This window comes from Anabrus simplex, chromosome 1 (assembly GCF_040414725.1).
Source record: "Anabrus simplex isolate iqAnaSimp1 chromosome 1, ASM4041472v1, whole genome shotgun sequence".
NCBI classification, from domain to species: domain Eukaryota; kingdom Metazoa; phylum Arthropoda; class Insecta; order Orthoptera; family Tettigoniidae; genus Anabrus; species Anabrus simplex.
In genome coordinates, this window is record NC_090265.1 from 1,756,571,532 (window position 1) to 1,756,594,613 (window position 23,082).

The window sequence follows — 23,082 nt, forward strand, 5'->3', positions numbered from 1 at the left end:
TTTTTTTTTTGCTATTTGCTTTACGTCGCACTGACACAGATAGGTATTATGGCGACGATGGGATAGGAAAGGCCTAGGAGTTGGAAGGAAGCGGCCGTGGCCTTAATTATGATACAGCTCCGGCATTTGCCTGGTGTGAAAATGGGAAACCACGGAAAACCATCTTCAAGGCTGCCGACAGTGGGACTCGAACCCACTATCTCCCGATTACTGGATACTGGCCAAGTTTTCTGAAAACGTTTAGCAAATGTCTAGGTAAACAGCTGATAGGAAATCTGGCATGGTACCTGGGCTGCAGCCTAAATGCAGATTATTGATGATTGATTAAAATACTCATCATTATATTCAGTTTTAGTTCTGTCGTGCTCTATTCCGGTTTCCAATCTCTTCATACTTATTTCCGCAAAAAACACCCAGCACAATTTAAGGTTTGAATTTCATTAGTGAATGATCAGCAGAGCCACTCCGCACTCGTTAGGGTGAACCACACAATTAAACTCGTACGTGATTCAATCCAGGCTCAGACATCTGTATTCTCCCTCACACGCTGCACTTCAGTGTGCTGTGAGGAGAAGAGAGGAGGATGCCGGCCACCTGAGATCATTACATTCAATTTAAACTCACGTATTTCCTTAGGACACAAAAAAAGTTACGGTATCTCTGCGAAATGTTTGAGCAGCTATGTATTTTGAGTAGGAAATAAGCAGCAGTGAAATGTTGTTACCACTGTGAGTCTTTCTCTGGATTAAGACGTTCACATAGCTTATTCTGTGGATGAAATTCGTGTAATAATTGATAGACTTTGTCTATCACTCACCCCACCCTTACGAGGTCCCGCGTGTGCACTGTGCCGCACATATATATTTGGCCCTGTTTCACAGCTTGATGCCAACAGTATGTTTTCACTGTTGCGAATATCTGCGGAGGTTTGTTGCGTGATGCGTTGTATGTATTTGAGTATGTGTGTTAATACGAACATAAACAGCCAGCATCCGAGCTAGAAGAATTAACTAGACAGGTTTAAAATCCCCGAACCATCCTGGAATCGAAACCGAAGCCAGTTCGCTGGCCATTCAGCGAAAGCGCCGGACTGTGTAATAATTGACAGTATTTTGGTTTATTGTAATTCGTGTATTTACAGAGTTTTACGAAGGAGAATTATACAATAATAATAATAATAATAATAATAATAATAATAATAATAATAATAATAATAATAGCCGGGCCGAATGGCTCAGAAAGTTGAGGGTCTAGCCTTCTGAACCGAACTGGCTAGGTTCGATCCTGGCCCAGTCTGTTGGTATTAAATTGTGCTCAAACACGTCAGCCTCTTGTCGGTAGATTTACTGGCACGTAAAAGAACACCAGCGAGACAAAATTCTGGCACATCGGAGTCTGCAAAAACCATCAAAAGTAATTAGTGTGATGTAGAATGGGTAACATAACTATTATCATTTTATTATCACCTTAGCACTTTGAGAGATATAAGGGCATATTAAATTCAAAATATCAAATGATAGAAGTTAGTGTAATTTAATGTGTGAACTGACACAACCAAACCCCGAATTACAAGTCAAGTCCCACTTCTAGACAGCCATAACCTGTTTTGGCAGTGGTGGGCCAAAGATCTGTTTCAAGGCTGTTAGGTGATTCAACTATAGCAGTTGTTTCGGCCGGTATCAGGGGTGGTAGCAAGTGTAACTTTCAAGTAGCAATCACCTCTTCCCCTCCACACTTTGTCTACTGACACGCCCAGGTGAGTGACCGACATGCAGAAGTGTCGTTCACGTTCTCCTCCCCACCAGTTGACTCGACCTGAGGACAAGGTACAGTCGAGTCCGCAGATAATTTGCTTTACGAAACATCGGCACTGATAGTACTTATGACAACGATGGCATAGGAAAGGGCTAGGAGTGGAAGGAAGTGACTGCAGCCTTAATTAAGGCCTGGTGTCAAAAGTGGGAAAGTACGGAAAACTATCCTCAGGCCTGGTGATAGTAGAGTTCGATCGCACTCTCTCTTGAATGCAAGTTGATAGCTATACGATCCAAAGCTCACAGCCACTTCCGCGGTCGTGGAATCAATGCCGCAGGTAACGACTATTACATCGACCCGCCTGCAGGAAACAAAACTTGGGCCCCCTGAAATAAATTCTTCAAAACCTATCAATAACACGCATGAATTTGACTACAGAAGACATTTTAATGCAATATTTTCCCATTTAAAGACTTACTGTAAGTGTACAAAGATATTAATTTATTAATAGAATTTATTATGGAAGTTAATTATTTTGTAGTGTCCGACTCATTGGCTGAATGGTCAGTGTTGAGGCCTATGGTTCAGAGGTTCCTGAGTTCGATTCCCGGCTGGGTCTGGGATTTTAATCGCCCCTGAATAATTCTTCTGGTCCGGGGACTGGGTTTTTGTGTTTGTTCCAACACTTTCCTCTTCATATTCAGACAATACTCTACACTATCAACCACCACAGAAACACGTAATAGCGATTCCATCCATCCATCCATCCATCCATCCATCCATCCATATAGGGTTGGCGTCAGGAAGGGCATCCGATCATAAAACAGGACCAAATCCACATGTGTAACAGTTCACACCCGTGACCCCACAGATGTGAGGAAAGCTGTAGAAGAAGAAGAAGTTATATATGTTTAAGAGACTGAATTGCAACGTAAATAAGCATACATCTCTAACTTCTGTGTTTAGATTTTTAAAACTTTAGGCTACTGTTCTCACATAATAAACAGGATCATGCAGGGTACTTGCTGGGATGCAATGGTATTGACGATTGTAATGGTGTCTGCGAATGACACATTCGGTGCTGAGAGGCTGAGTTCACAGTGTCTATCTTGGGTCATAACATTTCGTAGGTAGTCCTTTATAAGTTTCAGTTTCGAAAATGATCGTTTTTTGGAAGAAACAGCACTAGGTTTAAATTTTGATATTTTGGTACCAATTTTCACTATATCTTCAGTAATAACTTGTCGCAGATATTTGTGTGAGACTGTGCCACTAGTGTTAAAAGTAGACTCAACGCAACAACAATATATGTAGGCAGATTCAACCTACGATAATTACTATACACACCAAACCAAACAAAACTAAAGTCTATGGCGCAACAGCCCCTAAGGTTTATGACCTAACAAGAGACCGCTGCTCAGCCGGCAGGCCTGCAGAGTACGAGGTGTCTTGTGGTCAGCACGACGAATCCTCGCGGCCGTTATTCTTGGCTTTCTAGACCGTGTCCACCATCTCCCCGTCATATAGCTTCTCAACTGTAATCACGTAAGCTGAGTAGACCTCGAACCAGTCCTCAGATTCAGGTAAAAATTCCCTGACATATCTGAGAATCAAACCCGTGGCCTCCGGGTAAGTGGCAGGCAGGCTCCCCCTATACAGCGGGGCCGGCAATTACTCTACATAACCACTCGTTGGCTGAATGGTCAGCGTACTGCCCTGCGGTTCAGAGGATCCCAGGTTCGATTCTTGGCCGGGTCGTGGTTTTTAACGTTCATTGGTTAATTCCAGTGGCTAGGGGACTGGGTGTTTGTGCTGTCCCAAACATTCCTGCAACTCACACACCACACATAACACTATCCTCCCCATAATAACACACAGTTACCTACACATGGCAGATGTCGCCAGCCCTCATCGGAGGGTCCACCTTACAAGGGCTACACCCGGCTAGAAATAGCCTCACAAAATTATTAATTATTACCCGCTATAAAAACTACTTCCTCGGTCCATTCTATAAACACATCAGGTTGTCACCTCTCCCACGCAGACCGGCATTCAGTAAAAGTTATGTATTCATTTATTTACATATCGCGGGGAAGTCTGCGGTCCCCACAAGCCGCGAGTCGGCTGTATTGCAGGCCTTGCCGGCCCAAATGTCAAGCCACTGGTCTAGGTCTGGTTCATTACAAAAGCGATGATACATAAATGGAGCCAAACATCAATTTAACTTCAGCAGCTTGCGTGTTCAATCGAGGATATTGCTGTTGAGGAAGTGTTTTATGAGAATCATGCACATTACAGGATTACGGAATTGTGCCCTTGAGCCGGTTATTGCACTGTAGATGTATCAGATCAAACTGAAACTGCTGTGGAACATTCTCAGCCGAAAGCGAGAAAAATATGATAAATAAATAAATAAATAAATAAATAAATAAATAAATAAATAAATAAATAAATAAATAAATAAATTCATTAAATAAATAAATAAATAAATAAATAAATAAATAAATAAATAAATAAATAAATAAATAAATAAATAAAGACTGGCTGACTGGCCGTTGGGTGACTGTGTTGCTATAACGCGGCTAGACTACCGGAAACCTTCCCTAGCTCCCCACTTCCCATTACAACGCGCTCAGTGCCCAAGGTCGTAACGCGGCCGGAGCGCTGTTTGCCCAGGTTTGTCTTAAGGTGATACTTTCTTTCATCTTTCTTAAGCCGTTTACAATACAGGCTTCGTTTTTCCCTCGGACTCATTGAGGGATCCCACCCCTACCGCCTCAAGGGCAGTGTCCTGGAGCGTGAGACTTTGGGTCGGAGATCAGTACACCTGGGGAGGAGAACAAGTACAGTATCTCACCCGTCTTCACCTGCTATGCTGAACACGAGACCTGTGGAAGGGTGGGATGAACGGAAGTGATACACAAGGAAGAGGGAAGGAAATGACTCTGGTCTTAAATTAGGCACCATCCCAGCATTTGCCTGGAGGAGAGTGGAAAATCACGGAAAACCATGTCGAGGATGGCTATGGTGGGAAGCGAACCCCCCTATACTCAGTTGACCTCCCGAGGTGGAATAGACTCCGTTCCATCCCTCGTACAACTTTTCAAATTTCATGGCAGAGTTGGGAATCGAAGCCAGGCCTCCGGGGATGACAGCTAATCACACTAACCACTACACCACAGAGGTAGGCACCTTAAACTACTATCATTATAAATAATGTTTACTACACAAATCGATCTAAACCACAGCTTTCTATGCCAGGTGATTCTAGAAATATGGAGAGTTCATTAGAAGTTCGGCAGAAATGCAGTAATTTTGACTTTGAAACGAAATCGAAAATCACGGTTCATGTAGGAGTTTAATAAAAATAATACACCCATTAAATAAGGTAATTATTGTCTAGGTCCGCCTCTGTGGTGTAGTGGTTAGTGTGATTAGATGCAACCCCCGGAGGCCCGGGTTCGATTCACGACTCTGCCAGGAAATTTGAAAAGTGGTTCGTGGCCTGGAACGAGATCCATTCAGCCTCAGGAGGTCAGATGAGTGGAGGTGGGTTAGATTCCCACCTCAGCCATCCTGGAAGTGGTTTTCCGTGGTATCCCACTTCTGCTCCAGGCAAATGCCGGGATGGCACCTAACTTAAGGCCACGGCCACTTCCTTCCCTCTTCCTTGTATATCCCTTCCAATCATCCCATCCCGCCAATGCCCCTCTTCAGCATAGCAGGTGAGGCCGCCTGGGGGAGGTACTGGTCATCCTCCCCAGTTGTATCCACCGACCCAGAGTCTGAAGCTCCAGGACACTGCCCTTGGGGCGGTAGAGGTGGGATCCCTCGCTGAGTCCGAGGGAAAAACAGACCCTGGGGGGTAAACAGAAAAAGAGGAATAATTATTGTCTAGAATGGGAATCTGTAAAATTCGGTGTTTTTATATTTTTTTTCATCCAAATCCGGACTGACACATCGAGGGTTCTCAGCGATGAAAGGATGAGGAAGTTAACGGTACAAGACGAGCACATGTCAAATGTGTTAATGAGGAACCATAAAAAAGAAAACATCTTCATCGCTATAATAACTTCGTGTGGCTATTTCTAGCCAGGTGCAGCCCTAAGGCAGACCCTCCGACGAGGTTTGGCGGCATCTACCATGTATAGGAAACTGCATGCTACTGTGTTGGTGGATATTGTTGCGTGTGATGTATGAGTTGCAGGGATGTTGAGGACAACACAAATACCCAGCCCCCGAGCCAAGCGAATGAAACTTCTAGGATAAAATCCCCTACCCAGCCGGGAATCGCTCCCACTATCTTCCGATTGCAAGCTTCTACAACGTGACGCGAACCTTGCAGCCAACTCACTGTGTAATCTCGAATTTTCTTGTAGATTTACTACATATTTGATTTATTGGACTAAGTTGTATAGAAAAATAATGGCGAATTTATTTTTTATCTCCAGATAATAGCATTACACTGGATGTCTTAAAATTGATATTATTTTATAACGTAACTCTCTTGTTCAGGACAATATAAAGTACTTCAGGGAGTTAATTATTCCACATCGTGGCCTCGTAACTTGAAAGTCTGACATTGAATGAATAATGATGCCAGGTATTACAAAGTTACATTCCGTCGAGCAAATGGACCGCTGAATTAATGAGAAAGTAATTACTCAGTCTGTCAAATGAGAATGATGCTTATATATCACACAAACTAATCCAGTCACAGAAACTAGAATTCCCCCAGAATTTCATGAAGATGTTTGTCACATTAATAATGTTTTTTTTTCTTTTTTCTTTTTGCTATTTGTTTTTCGTTGACAGGTCACAGACATGTTTGTCTCACAGAACTCTCTCATACCTACAATTGGCCAATATAACGTCCGTAACTTAGTGACCAGACCAGCTGAAATGCTGAAAATATTGCAAAATTTGCAAAATATCGAAATGCATCAGAAACTACCAAAAACGTGTGCAGGAGGATAGAAGAAAATCTGAGGAATCGAGGAAGGTGAGGAAATTTTCAGAAGGACGTGCCGGAAACTACAGGCAGTGCCACAAAAGTAGAGGCATCTTCGTATCGGGATGTAAAGCTCCAGTATTCTATATCCCCAGGACCTGCAGAGCTCCTGAACTGGGAATCAGTTGTAGATGACGGAGCAGTCGTTCAGAACATCCCCCGAAGAGGATGAACAGGCCTTAGTGGAACAGGTGCCTTGGACAGCCAAGTGTGATAGGATTTAGCAAGCTGCCACCTAGCCCTTTGGTGTTGTGTTTATAGATAATGAATTTTGGTTACGGTTATGATGTGTATGACAGGCTGTGGAACAGAGAGAACTTGAGGTTCCCATCAGCCCGGCCGCTGAGTTTGTCTTCGAAGATATAACTAGGTTCCTTGTTTGTAACACTCACCTCGCGGAAAGGTTGGTGCGACCACGTTCTAAATCAGTTGATTCCGTTACCGACATAAGGGCGTACCTGCTCTACTTGCGAAACAATGCCATTCTTCATATAGTAGGGAACGTTATATCCAAAATTATGGTACGAGAAAATTCATTGTTTAAAATACAATGTAACTCTGAAAATAAATCTTTGTTTTTATCTTTGGGTGAATGGTCAGCATACTCTCCTTCGGTTCAGTTCCCGACCGTGTATGGGATTTAATCTTGAAAGGTTAATTCACTTTGGTGATTATGCTGTCTCCAAAATTCCAAAACCTTGTTTCTGGAGCAAGTAACCGAATTCACGGAATTTGACGTGAATTATGACATCATTTTCGATTTTTAGGATTGTAAGTCCATATTACGTTCGTTCAACATGAATTACAACAATACAGTCACACAAACATCAGACATCACAACAACACTGGTAGAGCAAGAAAATACCTAAATATGTACTCATCATCAGGCACCACAGCAACACAGGTACGACGAAGAAATACCGAATCACACCCACACAATAAAACACATGTACTATGGGAGTGTACCTACACGTCTATATAACAGAGTCTCGGTGATTGAGACTTCATGTATCATAATCACAGATATGCAGTACCAATGATTGGCGCTAACACATACCCACACATGAGAATTAGTGACAGCGTCATCCATCACAACACTGTGAATATCTCGAACCGGTAAGTTAAATTTGTTACTCAGGTCCTTCGGCACCATAGTGTACAATAGAGGTCCTAGAGAAACTTAAACGGAACATTAATAGGTACAGCAAAGTGTACGTTGTGCGTAATTCGTTTACTAATTAGCAAGTGAAGAACTCTTCTTGTCTGTGCACTTGTGTGGGATGGAGATTATTGCTTAAAGGCTGCTATTTAAATTACAATGGATACATTTCAGATAATACGCCAAGTTTACTGTTTAACTCACAGTCTCTGTGACCGCAAAATTTAATTTTGACATGGAATTCGTTTTTATTGTTGAGAATATTACAGTTAATATTCATGCGGAATGATGATGGAAGTAGAACGTAAATCCAGCTCTGCGACTATATATTCGTCTCATTTCATGTATAGACGTTTGACAGAGCGGAGTGCAGAGGGAGACGGAGAAAGGCAGTCAGAGTCTTGAACAGGGCTGACCAACCCAAGTCACGCGTGCCACAAGTGGCACATTAAAAGCTCCTCTCTTGACACGCGTATGCCGTACATTATTTTAATTTATGTGTTAAAACAGCACTTATCGAAGTATACTGTGTTTCTTGGGTATAGACACTGTTATAGTTTTCTTCCTCTCCAATAGAGTACGGTAGGTATTACGCCCTCCATCTATAATTTCCAGTCTACAGCAGTGGTGCTCATGCAAATCTCGTGAAACAGTATGGGAGAAGAAAGGTTACCAGTATGTTGCGGTAGTACGATTTTTTTAGAGATTATCCTCACTGAATTGTTCAGATGAACAGCTATTTTCTTTGGATATGTGCCATGTAATCACATTGAGGAGCAGTAATCGTCTATTGAACATACAACGCCTAAGACAGAGCATCGCATAGTATCACCTGAAGACTCCATGAGGTTCAAATCAGCTTCTGGAGAATGTCTTTTCGAGTCTCATGCTTCAAGGCTCGGTTTTATAAATTCAATTTGTGGGAAAGTGTGCGATCACGGATTATACGCAGATATTGTGGATGAGCATTGTGACGATGCACTGTACCGTTAAGAGACACTTTCAACTGGGTGTATACCATCTTGTTACTGATGTAGCAGTCATTAAAATTAGCACAGTAAAGCCGTGTATTGCGAGCATAATTGATTCTGTAAATGTGTTTCAATACTAAAGCACTCTTGTATCAAAGTGAATTTTCCCGTAAGAAATTACTGAGTTGCAGATGATTCGTTCCACAACTCAAGATATGTATTGTTATACTCGTAGAGATGCCTCCGTGGCTCGGACGGCAGCGCGTCGGCTTCTCACCGCTGGATACCGTTGTTCAAATCCCGGTCACTCGATGTGAGATTTGTGCTGGACAAATCGGGGGTGGGACATATTTTTCTCCGGGTACTCCAATTTTCCCTGTCATCTTTCATTCCAGCAACACTCTCCATTATCTTTTCACAGCATCTATCAGTCATTAATAAATCACTTTGGGAGTGGCGACCCCATTGTACTAATAGCCTATATATGATTCATTCATTACATCCCTGACCCGGTCAAAGCCTGGAAAACAGGTTGTAGGGTTTTCATACTCGTAGAATTACTTATACAAAATATAGGGTAGAAAGACATACTGTAAAACAAATCAACCTGATCTTTACGTTAAAACAGAATATCGACCGGTGTTAAGGAGACAAGAGACATAAGATTAGGGTAAGGGAAAATATGTGTAACATGATTTACAATATAAGTAGTGAATTCACTGTTACCTCTTAGCTCAGTGATTTTTTTTTTTTTTCGTGCGACTTGAACGAGTAATCGGTCCAATGCCTGTTTCTCTTTTCTCTTCTTAAAGATGTGTGATATTGTCGTTAAGCAGATTCACCACCCGGACTGCTACAGCCTTATTCCGGTGATGTTTTTCTACCAAACATTGCACTGTTTTACACATCTCCGTACACTCGTTGTGTCAAATTCTTCGGCCTTTTTATCTTACTCCTCAGGTGAGATGTCCTACACAATACCATGGTGTTCCTCGCGATTTATATCAATCAACTTTCTGGTGGTGAGCTGCTGATCATCTTCTTTTACCAGATTTTGAATATGGGCCTCACTCACCTCCAGTTGCATGATCTGCCCCAAAGAGATTTATCGATAACCGACGGCTCCTTTTAAACAGCAAACCCGCCAAACTCATGCCCAGGAATGTAATATATTAGACCTCAGTTCAGTACATATACGCTCATATCGATGATGACAATGCGAGTGAGACACAATAAATGAGAGAATATTACCCACAATACCATAGCAAGAGGGAGAGGGTAGGTGGAAACAATTTACTCAGTGGTGGCTACGTGAAAATCAGCAGATAGATCAGTACTACTTGTAGTGAAAAACCTTAGTCGTTTATCATGTTAGAGTTCATAAAACAAATTAAAAACGATTCCTCGTCTTGAGAAACACTCGCAAACCAAGTTGATCGTAATGGAATGCTTTATTGCATTGTTTTCGTTTCAAATAGGAAGGTTGGAACTTAAATAGTGGCAACATTGCTGTAGAGACCCATGCAACGGAACCTAATAATGTCGCTGATAGCACACTTTAGTTACATACCTACCTTATCTCAGAGTGAATAGTGTCTCCCTTCACACATCACGCGCAAGCGATCTGGTGACAGGAACAGAGACGGCCTAAGGGAGTGTTGTCACGATGCTCTCGAAACAGGGACAACGGAGGTGGATAGAGATTTTATGTGCCAGACAGTGTCATCAAGGTCTTCAAGAGGCTTGTGGGGAATCAGCATTGCCTTACAGAACAGTGATACGGGTGAGTACAAGCCTTCAAAAAGGGACCAAAAAAGTGCCAGTCGTGCGTCGGCCATGTCGTTCTGGTGTCAGTGAAGAAGAAGAAGAAGAAGTGCGTGCTCATGCCGCGTTACTGGACACTGAACGACGCCACACGATTCGTGAGCTGGCCAGAGACACCGGATTAGCGCATACAACTGTGCTTCACATTCTGAATGAACGCCTGGGCATGGGACAAATTACATCACGATGGATTCCGCGTGCTCTGACGGAAATGCAGGCATTGTTAAGATACGACGCTGCTCGGAACCACTTGGAGCGCTATGAAGAAGAGCCTTTCTTACGCCGTATCATTACGCCAAATTGTACGAGCCACAAGTGAAAGGTCGATCGATAAAATGGCATCATTACGGGTCACCACGGAGATCGAAAGTTCGTCAGAACCCCAGCAGTGTGAAAGTTATGGTTCTCCTCGTGTACGACTGTGTAGTGTTATCCTAACGCATTACGTTCGTCCACAGCAGACCATTAATGCAAAGTGTTACCATTCATTTTTCGAACACAAACTGCGACCAGCTTTGAGAAAGAAGTGGCCACACTTTCTGCGGAACCCACCCATCATTTTGCACGACAACGCTCGGCCACATGCAGCGCAAGCTGTGGCTGATTTGTTCGGTCAATGGGGCAGAGAACTGCTGCACCATCCACCATATTCCCAGATTTTAGCCTTGTGACTTTGGATTGATTGCTAAGATGAAGAAACCACTTCGTGGCATTTGCTTCAGAACCGTTCAAGAGATTCGTCAGACAATCGACCGCTCCATTTGAACTGTCAACGCAACAGGCGCTGCTGAAGATATCCTACGGCTTTCACATCGATGGCAACGGGTTGTACACTATGCTGGTGACTACTTTGAAGGACAGTAAAACTTAGTTACATGAATTTCTTTTGTGTCAGTTGTAATTAAACACTTCCCGCTATTTAAGTTCGAACACTCGTATATTTTTTTTCTTACGGAACCATTCCTTTTCAACCCTGCAGAAATAATTAAATAACACAACATTGATGATTCTTAGCCTCTTTGGAGCGGGAGGCGATGGGGGTATTACGGTAAAGTGGAGTGCCATGTTGAAAACTCTGAACAAAACATAAAATCGAACAGAGTTTTGTCAGGGTCCCGGCTGTAAGAATAGACGTAGAATACAAACCACGCGATAGGAACTATCAAAATAAAGAATCCAGTTAGTACATGTTTGATATTTTGTTGTTGACATTATATTTCTTAATTTTAAAGAAATCTGGGGGAGTAAATGTTCTTGATTTGTACTTTTTTAATTATCAACATTGGTTATTTTGAGCTTTCTTTGGAATTTTAAGAAGCCCCTCTATCACTGTCGATATGTCGTGACATTTGGCGAAATATCATTTTTGCACTATTTCGCACCATAGTTTTCTCAATGTTCAATATTGGAGTTATTTTTTCTGTATAATCTTACAAAGACGAATCAAACGACACAGCACTCGACTAAGTAGCACTGTATTAAATAGTTAGCTGCGTGGCGCGGCGATTTTATTACCTTAACATGGCGGGGCTATTGCATCACCCGATGACGGCATACTAGTTAAATGCTCCTTCCTCTTTACAACGATATATTGAACACTGCCGGCTCCCTGACTAATCGGTTAACATGCTGGCCTTTGGTCCAAATTTTTCGGATTTTAACCTTGATTGGTTAATTCCTCTGGATCGGGAAGTGGTGATGTACGTGGCATCTTCAATAGAAGATTCACAGACGCGTAAGTCACCCATTGGCATCAACTAGAAAGAATTACATCAGGCCTCTCTGCACACACCGTACACCATTATATTTATTATAATTTTGTTCGTATCAGCTGTCTTCTCTGAGTTTTGGTCTTTGCCCAGTGCTCCTTCATTCCTTCCCGGTGTTGCTCTTTCCTTTCCTCCGACTATTATTTTCCCGTCCTCAACTTTGGCCTTGTGGTTTTTTAGTTTCCTCCGGAGTGGGTTGCATTCTTGTATATATTCATAAGTGATCCTCATCTCTTGTACGCCCCTTTCCACCTCCTTAAAACAAGTTGGCTGGCTCTTGGAATCTTTAAAATAGGTAAAGATCTCGTTCGATAATCGTGTGGGATTCATTCTTAGCAAGTGGCCATAAAATGCAGTTCTCCTTCTCAGTATGACATCAGATATATTTTCGACTTGAGTATGCAGCTCATGGTTAAGCTTACGTCTATATTCATCGTATTTAATAAGGACAAGAATTTTTCTTAAGATCTTTATTTCTTCCTTTAATTTTCAATTTTTCTATCACAACTTCTTTGTTCATAGAAAGGCATTATTTTACTTGGAGGGATTCTTTCTATCTTCATACCAGATCGTTCCAGTCCTTTTCTTTGGTATTTCTTCTTGGTCAACTTACCATTTGTGAATTTTCAATCGGAAGCTTACCTTGTTTTTTGACAACTGCTGGTGTAATTCTTGCCTGTTTCAAATCGGTTTTGATTTCGCCAATCCATTTAATTTTTTCCGTTTTGGCTTTACTCCAGTTTTCATAGAATTCGACTATTTTAGTAAGTGTGCCTGGATTCATTCTATTTTCTTACAGTCTTGATTTTCCGCCTGACTCGAAGCCGGTATTCTCCGTCGGTGAGTTTTGGGCCTGGAAATTTTCTTACGATTTTGCCTTCCTTTATCTCAATATTTTCAATGTCTGCTTCCCTGTTCAAAATTAGCCTTTGTGATCCAAAAAAAATTTGGTTCAATGATTGTATTGCAATATCTTAATTTTGTGTGCTTGGTCAAGTCAATATACAGTTTCCATCTTTTGGCATCTAATTTTATTGGCTTTTGTAGCGTGTCCATTATCCTGAATTGTTTCCTGTATTATTAGTATTTCATTATTATTTTTTGATTCCTTATGCCCAAATAAGGACCGCGTGTGAGCTTATTTAGCACAACTTTTTTTCTTGTCTTCCCAAAATCTCTTCATCCTTTCACTGTGCTTCTTTTTGCGTTCTTCCGTCCATCCTGTAGCTTGTCTTTTAGGTTGATCAGCAAAGTTATGTTTGTTTATGAGATATCTGAATTTTTTTGTGTCTTGTAAAATTTCTTCATTTATACAAATTTCCTGAAGAACTTTCCTTATATCTGTAAGCCAGTTGAGATTTTTAGAGATACTGCCACATACTGACCATATAATTCTAATTTACTTTTTCTAATGGTGTCTGTGAATTTTTCTGTTACTTGATAGATTTCCTCTGATTTAATTTTCGTCCAAATATCATTTTCGCATTTAGGTCCTACAATTTTCCTGAGAATTTTCCTCTCTTGTTTTTCGCTAATTTTTATTTCTGATCTCCCACAACCTTGGTAGTACCTTGGTCGGTGCGAAATATCACCGACCCCATTCTACAGTTTTTCAACTGTGAAAAAAGCATGGAGGAAATTTCAGCTAAAGCTACTACCCCAGGTGGTAACCAATCCACCGTCGTCTTGTACGACGTTAGCGGGCCTTCGGATTCTGGGGAGCCTGCACCGACATGCTTGGAGGTATCGGAGACTCCACGAAGGATCAAACATAGAGCCAAGAATTTCTTTGCTACCTTTAATGCCAATTCTCTCCAGAAGGTAGGAAAACTGAAACAGCTCACAGATATCCTATCGCAACAGCAAATATTGATTGCAGCAATTCAGAAAACGAGATTTACAGATGAGCAGGCCTTTGAATCTGAAGGTTACAGGATCTTCAAGGGTAAACCTGGTAAACGTGTCATAAAAACTGTCCCCCACCTTGGCACAGCATTTGTAGTCAACAAAATGATTCTGGACTCAATAACAAATTTCACCTCTGTGAATAGCAGAGTCTCGAATCTGTCCTTTTGAAGCACAAACAAAATGTATACTATTGTGAACGTTCATGCGCCGATCAACCAAGCGAACAAGAGAGACCCAGAGGGAACTGATAGATTCTGGGAAGAACTAGAGGAGATTTTATCCAAGATTCCAGACAAACATACCATAATCATGCTTGGAGATTTCAATGCCCAAGTAGGCAAAGAGAGAAAGTTCCGAAGCATCGTTGCCAACTATCCTCCTCACCAGAGAACAAATCGTAATGGAGAAAGGCTAATAGAGCTGTGTAAGGCATTTAACCTCGTAATGAAGTCTACTGCTTTTAAACACCTGCCCAAGCAACAGAAAACCTGGAAATCCCCAAATCACGACCTTGGTGAATTCCAGATTGATCATGTCGCGATCGCGCGGAAGGCTCAAAGAGAAATTCAGAATGTTAAAGTTCTAAGACAAGCAAAACTGGACTTAGATCACTATCTATCCAAGATAAAAATCAAACTGCTCTCGAGAAACACAAGGAGAGTTCGAGCCAAAAGGATTGAAAGATTTGATAGAGAAAAACTAGGATCTAACCATGAATTCACTCAGAAACTACAATCGGTGGATGCAGAGAACTGGGAACAACTGCGCGAGGCCCTGGTCAAAACAGCTAAAGAGACGGTTCAGCTTACTAAGCCCAGGAAGCACGCTTGGTGGAACAGTGAATGCGATGCAGCGATAAGGCAAAGACAGTTCGCCTGGCAGAAATGGAACTCGCTAAAGAACCAAGTCAACTGGACAAACTGCTTAAATGAGAGAAAGTGTGCAGCAAAAACCATCCGCAGCGTTAAACGGGCTGGCTCAAATTGAGCAGGATTTCAAGAAGAACAATACACGCGACCTTTATAAAACATTTAAAAGCAACTTGAGGAAATACGACCCACCGAGCCTACAGTTCAGAGATTCCAATGGAAACCTAGCCCATAACGACAAGGCAAACTGCCGGATCCTTGCAAAATACTTCGAATCCCTTCTTAACTGCGAGGCCCCAAAGTCCAGATTCACATTTGAAGATAAAACAACAGTTCACCGAGATTCAGCTCCACCTACGAAAGAGGAAGTGAGACAGATTATCCAATCCTTGAAGAATAATAAAGCGCCGGGTGAAGATTCGATAATAGCTGAATTGTGGAAGTTTGCTAGTGACAATGCAGTGGAAAAATTAACGGACATCATACATGAAATCTGGAACACTGAAGGACTTCCAAGCGACTGGACATCTGCCCTAATCCACCCACTTCATAACAAAGGCGACAAGTCGGATGTTAACAACTATCGCGGCATCTCCCTCCTACTTATAACCTACAAAATTCTCTCGAAAGCTCTTCAAATCAGGGCAGAAGAACAGCTAGATCCAGAGCTGGGTGATTACCAAGGAGGTTTCAGGAAAGGACGGTCATGTGTGGAGCAGATTATGAATCTGAAATCCGTCCTTTCATATCTTAAACTAAGGAGCAAGCCTTTTGTAGTAACGTTCATCGACTTTAAGAAGGCCTATGATTCAATTGATAGAACTACCCTACTTCAGATCTTAAAGGAATTTTGCTTGGACGGTAAAACAAGAGGGATCATCCAACAGACTCTCACCAACACCATCTCAAGAGTGAAGTTTAGAAGAGAGATTTCAGAGGCCTTTGAAATACGGACAGGAGTTAGGCAAGGAGATGATCTCTCACCTCTGTTGTTCAACTGCGTTCTTGAGAAAGTGATCCGTGAATGGCGCAGAGAAATGAGTTATGAAGGAGTCGAAAGCGGAGTCAGACTAGGCCACAAGAACAAGAACCTTTCAATTGACTGTCTAGCATTTGCAGATGATCTCGCGGTTTTCGCTGATTCCTTGGATGTGGCCACGAAGCAGATCAACCAGCTTCAAACACAAGCTGCAAAGGCGGGCCTCCAAACCTCCTTTGAGAAAACGAAATTCATTACAAACATCAAACAGGCGCCAAGTGAGCTAGAAGGGACTCACGGAAAAGTCAAGCGAGTTGAAAAATTTAAGTATCTTGGTGAATGGATAGAACCTAACTTGTCCGAAAAAGAAGCCTTTTCTTCACGCATGAATAAAATGGAAATGGCTTACCATCTGAGTAAAAATGTCTATAACAAGAGATCTATATCTCTGAATGCAAAAATCAAACACTATTGCACTGTTATCCGGCCAGAGGCTCTATATGCTGCGGAATGCCTCGCCATGAACAAAAAAGGCATGATGGAGAAATTGGAGGCCAAGGAAAGAAAGATTTTGAGAAAAATCTTAGGTCCAGTCAAAGACAACGGCGAGTTTAGGAGACGGCACAACCAGGAGTTTTACTCGCATGTGGAGAAAATAACTGATGTGATGCGAAAAAGGAGGATTACTTTTTATGGACACGTGGCCCGAATGAATTCAACACGGTTAACCAACCGCATTTTCACTTTCCTCCAAGAGAAAAAGGCAAAGGGGGCATGGTTCAGTGAGGTACAGAAAGATCTGCAGGAGATTGGGATCTCATTTGAAGATATCCAGGAGCGTGTCCCACTTATGAAAAAACTCCAAGAACATCAGAGTTTCCTACCAAAGCCGAAGATGAAAACTGGAAAGGCATGGACGGAAGAACGAAAGGAGCAACACCGTATACGAATGAAGGAATACTGGACCAACATTAAACAGTTGAAATGACGTGGTCCTTAGTTGGCCGAAACGAAACAAGAAAAGAATAATAATAATAAATAATAATAATAATAATAATAATAATAATAATAATAATAATAATAATAATAATAATAATAATATCGTGTGGGTGAGCCTCCGTGGCTCAGACGGCAGCGCGTCGGCCTCTCACCGCTGGGTTCCGTGGTTCAAATCCCGGTCACACCATGTGAGATTTGTGCTGGACAAAGCGGAGGCGGGACAGGTTTTTCTCCGGGTACTCCGGTCTTCCCTGTCATCTTTCATTCCAGCAACACTCTCCATTCTCATTTCATAGCATCTATTACTCATTAATATAAATCACTTTTGGGAGTGGCGACCCCATCGTAATAACAGCCTATATCTGATTCATTCATTACATCCCTAACTGTGACGTAGTATACAGTAACCTGAATGCCTCACTTTCCAACAAGCTCCAAAAGGCACATAACGCATGCGTTCGATTTATTTCAGATATACCAAGGTTTAGCCATATTTCTCCCGCATTTTCTAGGCCTTCATGGCTACGCTTAAGAGAGCGACGAAATTTACACACTCTTTCCCTGTTACATCGTATACTGAACCTTAACACACCTGAATACCTTGCCACACAATTCCATTACCTAGCATCACCTTCTAGTATTCCTACCAGATCATCATCCACCGCAGTACTAAGCATTCCCATTCACCGCTCAACTGGCTACAGTAGATCATTTATAGTCGCCGCCAGCCGAATTTGGAATTCCCTACCTGCTGAAATGAGGAGCGTGTCAAACCACCTCCGCTTTAAGAAACTCTGTCAAACCTGGTTAATGGATAATAATAATTTCTTATAACATAGTAGGATTAGATCATAGCTAAGTATTACATTAATTAAATCATTTAATTGCTACCTTAAGATATTAAACAGTAGATAATTTAGTGTGTATTTAACTTTTCATGTAGGTGTATGTATGGTCGGACAGAATAGCAGGCTTCATAGCCTGAGTCCCGCCATATAAAACAAGACAATAAATAAATAAATAAATAAATAACCCGGTCAAAGACTGGAAAACAGGTTGTAGGTTTTCAATATCGTGTGGCTATGTCTAGCTGGGTGCAGCCCTTGTAAAGCACACTCTCCGATGAGGGTGGGCGACATCTACCATGTGTAGGTAACTGCGTGTTATTGTGGTGGAGGATAGTGTGTGGTGTGTGAGTTGCAAGGATGTTGGGGACAGCACAAATACCCAACCCCCGAGCCATTGGAATTAACCAATGAAGTTTACAATCAACGACCCGATCGGAAATCGAACCCGGGACCTTCTGAACCGAAGGCCAGTACGCTTACCTTTCAGTCAACGAGTCGGACATAATAATAATAATTAATATTACTATTTTTTGCTAGTGGTTTTACGTCGCACCGACACAGATAGGTCTTACGGCGACGATGTTAGAGGAAAGGCCTAGGAGTTGGGAGGAAACGGCCGTGGCCGTAATTAAGGTACAGCCCCAGTATGTGCCTTGTGTGTAAATGGAAAAACCACGGAAAACCATCTTCAGGGCTGCCGACAGTGGGATTCGAACCCACTATCTAACGGATGCAAGCTCACAGCCGCGCGGCAATAACCACACGGCCAACTCGCCCGGTATTCTTCTTCTTCTTCTTCGTCTTCTTCTTATGAAACAATGTCGTAGTACTTGTCGTACTGAACATATCGATTTTTATCTTTCATGTTTTTATAGCGTTCTCTGATCCAAAGGCGGTTTCAGAACTATACACGTATTGGGCGTAAAGAGCAGCACGCTGTGTGCTCCTGTACTGCGGGTAGGCTGCCCCTGGACTGTAAGCACATTCAAAGGAATACGTTGAGTGTTCGTACGGCACGTCGTCAGGTGGAGAGGTCAATAAAATGTCGGTTAGTTAGCTCGAGTTATGTCAGGTCGACGTTTATCAGACAGCTTGTACATTAACGTTCGCTGTGACGCGAAGCGCTCTAAATGCAAACAGTTTAACAAACTCTAACATTCCTGCTTCATTCGTGCAAGATGCATTAGTTTAATATGCAGCTACGCGTTGGTCTAGAGACACGCCGTCACTGCTTCAAATTCTTCTCCTTAGAGATACAACAGCGCTCATAGCAGATGTAAGCTTGATGATGATGATGATGATGATGATGATGATGATGATGATGATGATGCTTGTTGTTTAAAGGCATAACATGTAGGCCATCGGCGCCTAATGGTACGAAACGAGACGAAATTTGATGACAATTTAAAAGTCAGAAAAGTCATCCACTGACCGGAATTAAAACGTGCTGACGAAGAATGAATGGGTGAATATGAATTTAAAACAATGAGCGGAACCAATTCACAATACTGAAAGTTAACAAAAATTCCAAAATCGATCCACTGACTAGAATTCAAAAATACGATGATGAACAACAATTATGAACTTAAAACAATAACTGGATCTGACTCGCAATGTCCCACCTTCCCAGAAACTATCATAAAACATTAGTACTACTGACCAAGGGATTGCTTCCAAAAGTAATATAGACTCGCGGTGTTCCACACATTATGGTACTATTCACAAGTAATGTACGTTCCACAGATAACGCAGTCCTATGGTGTTTCTGAGGTAATAGAGCCAGTCATAGGCAACGCAAACCCATGATATCCCTCACCTAGGTATACTAATCTGAAGAACCCGAAATAAACCCGTGGTGTTCCTCAGATAGTGAGTACTAATCACAAGCAACATAAACGCACGGTGAAGCTCATATAGTGGTACTGTACTAATCATAGGCAACGCCCAGACCCGTGGTGTTTCTCACATAATGGTACTAATCGCAGGCATCGTAAGCCCGTGGTGCTCGGCATATAGTGGTAGTAATCACAGGTACTGTAAATCCACACTGAACAACTCTCTGCTTCTACGAAACGCAGTCCTATTGTGTACTTACCATAGTGGTACTATTCTCAAGTAAAGGTGACCAATGGTGTTCCCCGCGCGATGGTACTAATCGCAAGATTTTATGGTTCTAATTCAATCATCCGTTGGCCGCCCCCTTTTACTCACCTCTTACGACAGGTAGGGGTACCGTGGGTGTATTCTTCGTCTGCATCACCCACCCACAGGGGGTAGAGAGAGAGAGAGAGAGAGAGAGAGAGAGAGAGAGAGAGAGAGGAAAAAGAAGAGATCCGTCACTTTGAAAAATGAATTAACGGACGAAGAATTGCAAGCGTCACGAAGGCTGAGAAGGCTCGGATGATCTACCACCATCGGGGTCGGAAAAGAACAACAGTTGACCATGGAAGTCGGACAGGATGGAAGAATGTGAGGGGCTGGCACAAGTGAGTGGAATCAATGCCAGGACTCAGATAAAGGCCCCGTGGTCGCCATCCCAAAGCCGGCCCCGTGGTGTAGGGGTAGCGTGCCTGCCTCTTACTCGGAGGCCCCGGGTTCGATTCCTAGCCAGGTCAGGGATTTTTACCTGGACCTGAGGGCTGGTTCGAGGTCCACTCAGCCTACGTTATTAGAATTGAGGAGCTATCTGACGGTGAGATAGCGGCCCCGGTCTAGAAAGCCAAGAATAACGGCCGAGAGGATTTGTCGTGCTGACCACACGACACCTCGTAATCTGCAGGCCTTCGGGCTGAGCAGCGGTCGCTTGGTAGGCCAAGGCCCATCAAGGGATGTAGTGCCATGGGGTTTGGTTTGGTCGCCATCCCACGCTCCGAAGTTGAGTTCCCTTGGCGCCCTAGTCGCCTCTTACGACAGGCAGTGGTGAAATCTTCGTGTGAGTCCCCCACCCACAGCAGGTAAATGTAAGCTTCCAAGTTTCTTTAGCAGCATTAACATCTATGATTGAAATACCTGCACACGTCATTGGTTCCTTCCAACACGGCGAGACTGTGCATCGCTAGAGAATCGGGGCTTGGTAGAGAATGAAAGTAGTCGAAGGATCGATGTAATCACCTAAAAGGAAAACAATGTAGCATATATAACTGATCCAACTGTCCGCTTTCAATCCCAGCGAATCAACCTGACAATGTCCATCGTGAAAAGAAGGGAATATATCACTCCACAGTTCCAATCTACAAGCAAACATACTGTATAAGCTGACAAAGATCAAAATCGTACGCTTACGGTTCGGGAGTAGGGCACAATACCTCAAGAGTTCTATAAGACAATCCACCTACCAATATATTTGTTAACATTTTATTTTCTGCCTTACAATCGTCAATAAGTAATTTAAGAAAGAAACCTATTCGATGCTATTCTTTAAATTTTAGTAGATTGTTTGATTTGTTTTTCCATTACACACGTTTAGCTCGTACCAAGTTGTCTTCTATGTAGCTTCTAAATTGGCAAGTAATACCATGCAATATAAATAATAGGTACTCATACACACATAAATTATGCTTCTGTATGGAAGTATGCCTATAACATGAGGTCTGCAAGCCTCCACGTTTCAAAAAAATTGCAACCATAATTATCTATTTACAAGTAGGCCTAGTTCTTTCCTACAAATTATTTTGGAACATCTCATCGTGAAAAAATGTGTAAACCGGACGAGTTGGCCGTGGGGTTAGGCGCGAGCAGCTGTGATCTTGGATCCAGAAGATAGTGGGTTCGAACCGCACTGTAACAGCCTTGAAGGTGGTTTTCCGGTTGCTTCCCATTTTCACACCAGGCAAATGCGGGCGCTGTACCTTAATTTGGACCACGGCCGCCTCCTTTCCACTCCCAGGCCTTTCCTATCCCATCGTCGCCATAAGACCTATCTGGGTCGGTGCGACGTAAAGCCAATTTTTAAAATAATAAAGCGGAGTCATCCATCAGCTTCGTGTCAGTAGATTTACTGGCACGTAAAAGAAATCCTGCGGAACAACATTCCTGCAGCTCAGTGTCTTCGTAAACCACAAAAATGTAGTTAGTGGGACGTAAAACGATTATTATTATTATTATTATTATTATTATTATTATTATTATTATTATTATTATTATTATTATTATTATTATTATTATTATTATTATTATTATTTTAAATTAGCTCTACTTCGCACCGACACAGATGGGTCTTACGGCGACGAAGGGAAAAGAAAGGGCTAGGAGGTGAAATGAAGTGGCCGTGGGCTTAATTAAAGCACATTCCCAGTATTTACCTGGTGTGAAGATGGAAAATTACGGAAAAACATCATCGGGGCTTCTGAAAGTGGGGTTCGAAAACACTATTATTCGAATGTAAGCTCACAGCTCCGCGCCCCTAATCGAATGGCCAACTCGCTCGGTATATTATTATTATTATTATTATTATTATTATTATTATTATTATTATTATTATTATTAAATCCATTTATCCTCCAGGGTTGATTTCTCCTTGGACTCAGCGAGGAATACCACTTCTACCACCTGAAGCAATGTCCTGGAACGTGAGACATTTGCTCGGGGATACAGCTGGCGAGGTGGATCATTACCTCACGCAGGTGGCCTCACGTATTATGCTGAACAGGGCCTTGTGGGGGATGACAAGTTTGGAAGGGATGTGAATGATTTTTCACACTATGAATTTCTGTAAAACATGAGAGCGACAAATAAACTTCTCCATATCTTTGTATATAAAACATGTCGTGACTAACTGACTGACTCATCACCGCCGAGCCAAAACTACTGGACAAAAGAAAATGACATTTTGGGGGTAGATTTATAATAAAGTGCAAGTGCTCACTGAGGGAGGATTTTTGGATATCCAGCGCTAATGGGGTAAAAACAGGGGGTGAATTGTTTAAATAAGTATATCCGTATCTCAAAAACTTCAAAGTTTACAGGGGTGAAAGTAAGTATTTGGTATCTC

The 23,082-nt window shown here is 42.2% G+C and overlaps 1 protein-coding gene across 1 annotated transcript in view; it reads right to left on the reverse strand.

Annotated features, from left to right (window-relative positions):
- LOC136864369 (nephrin-like) overlaps positions 1-23,082 on the reverse strand; it is a 1,091,365-nt gene that overhangs the window by 954,113 nt on the left and 114,170 nt on the right. The window lies entirely within an intron of this gene.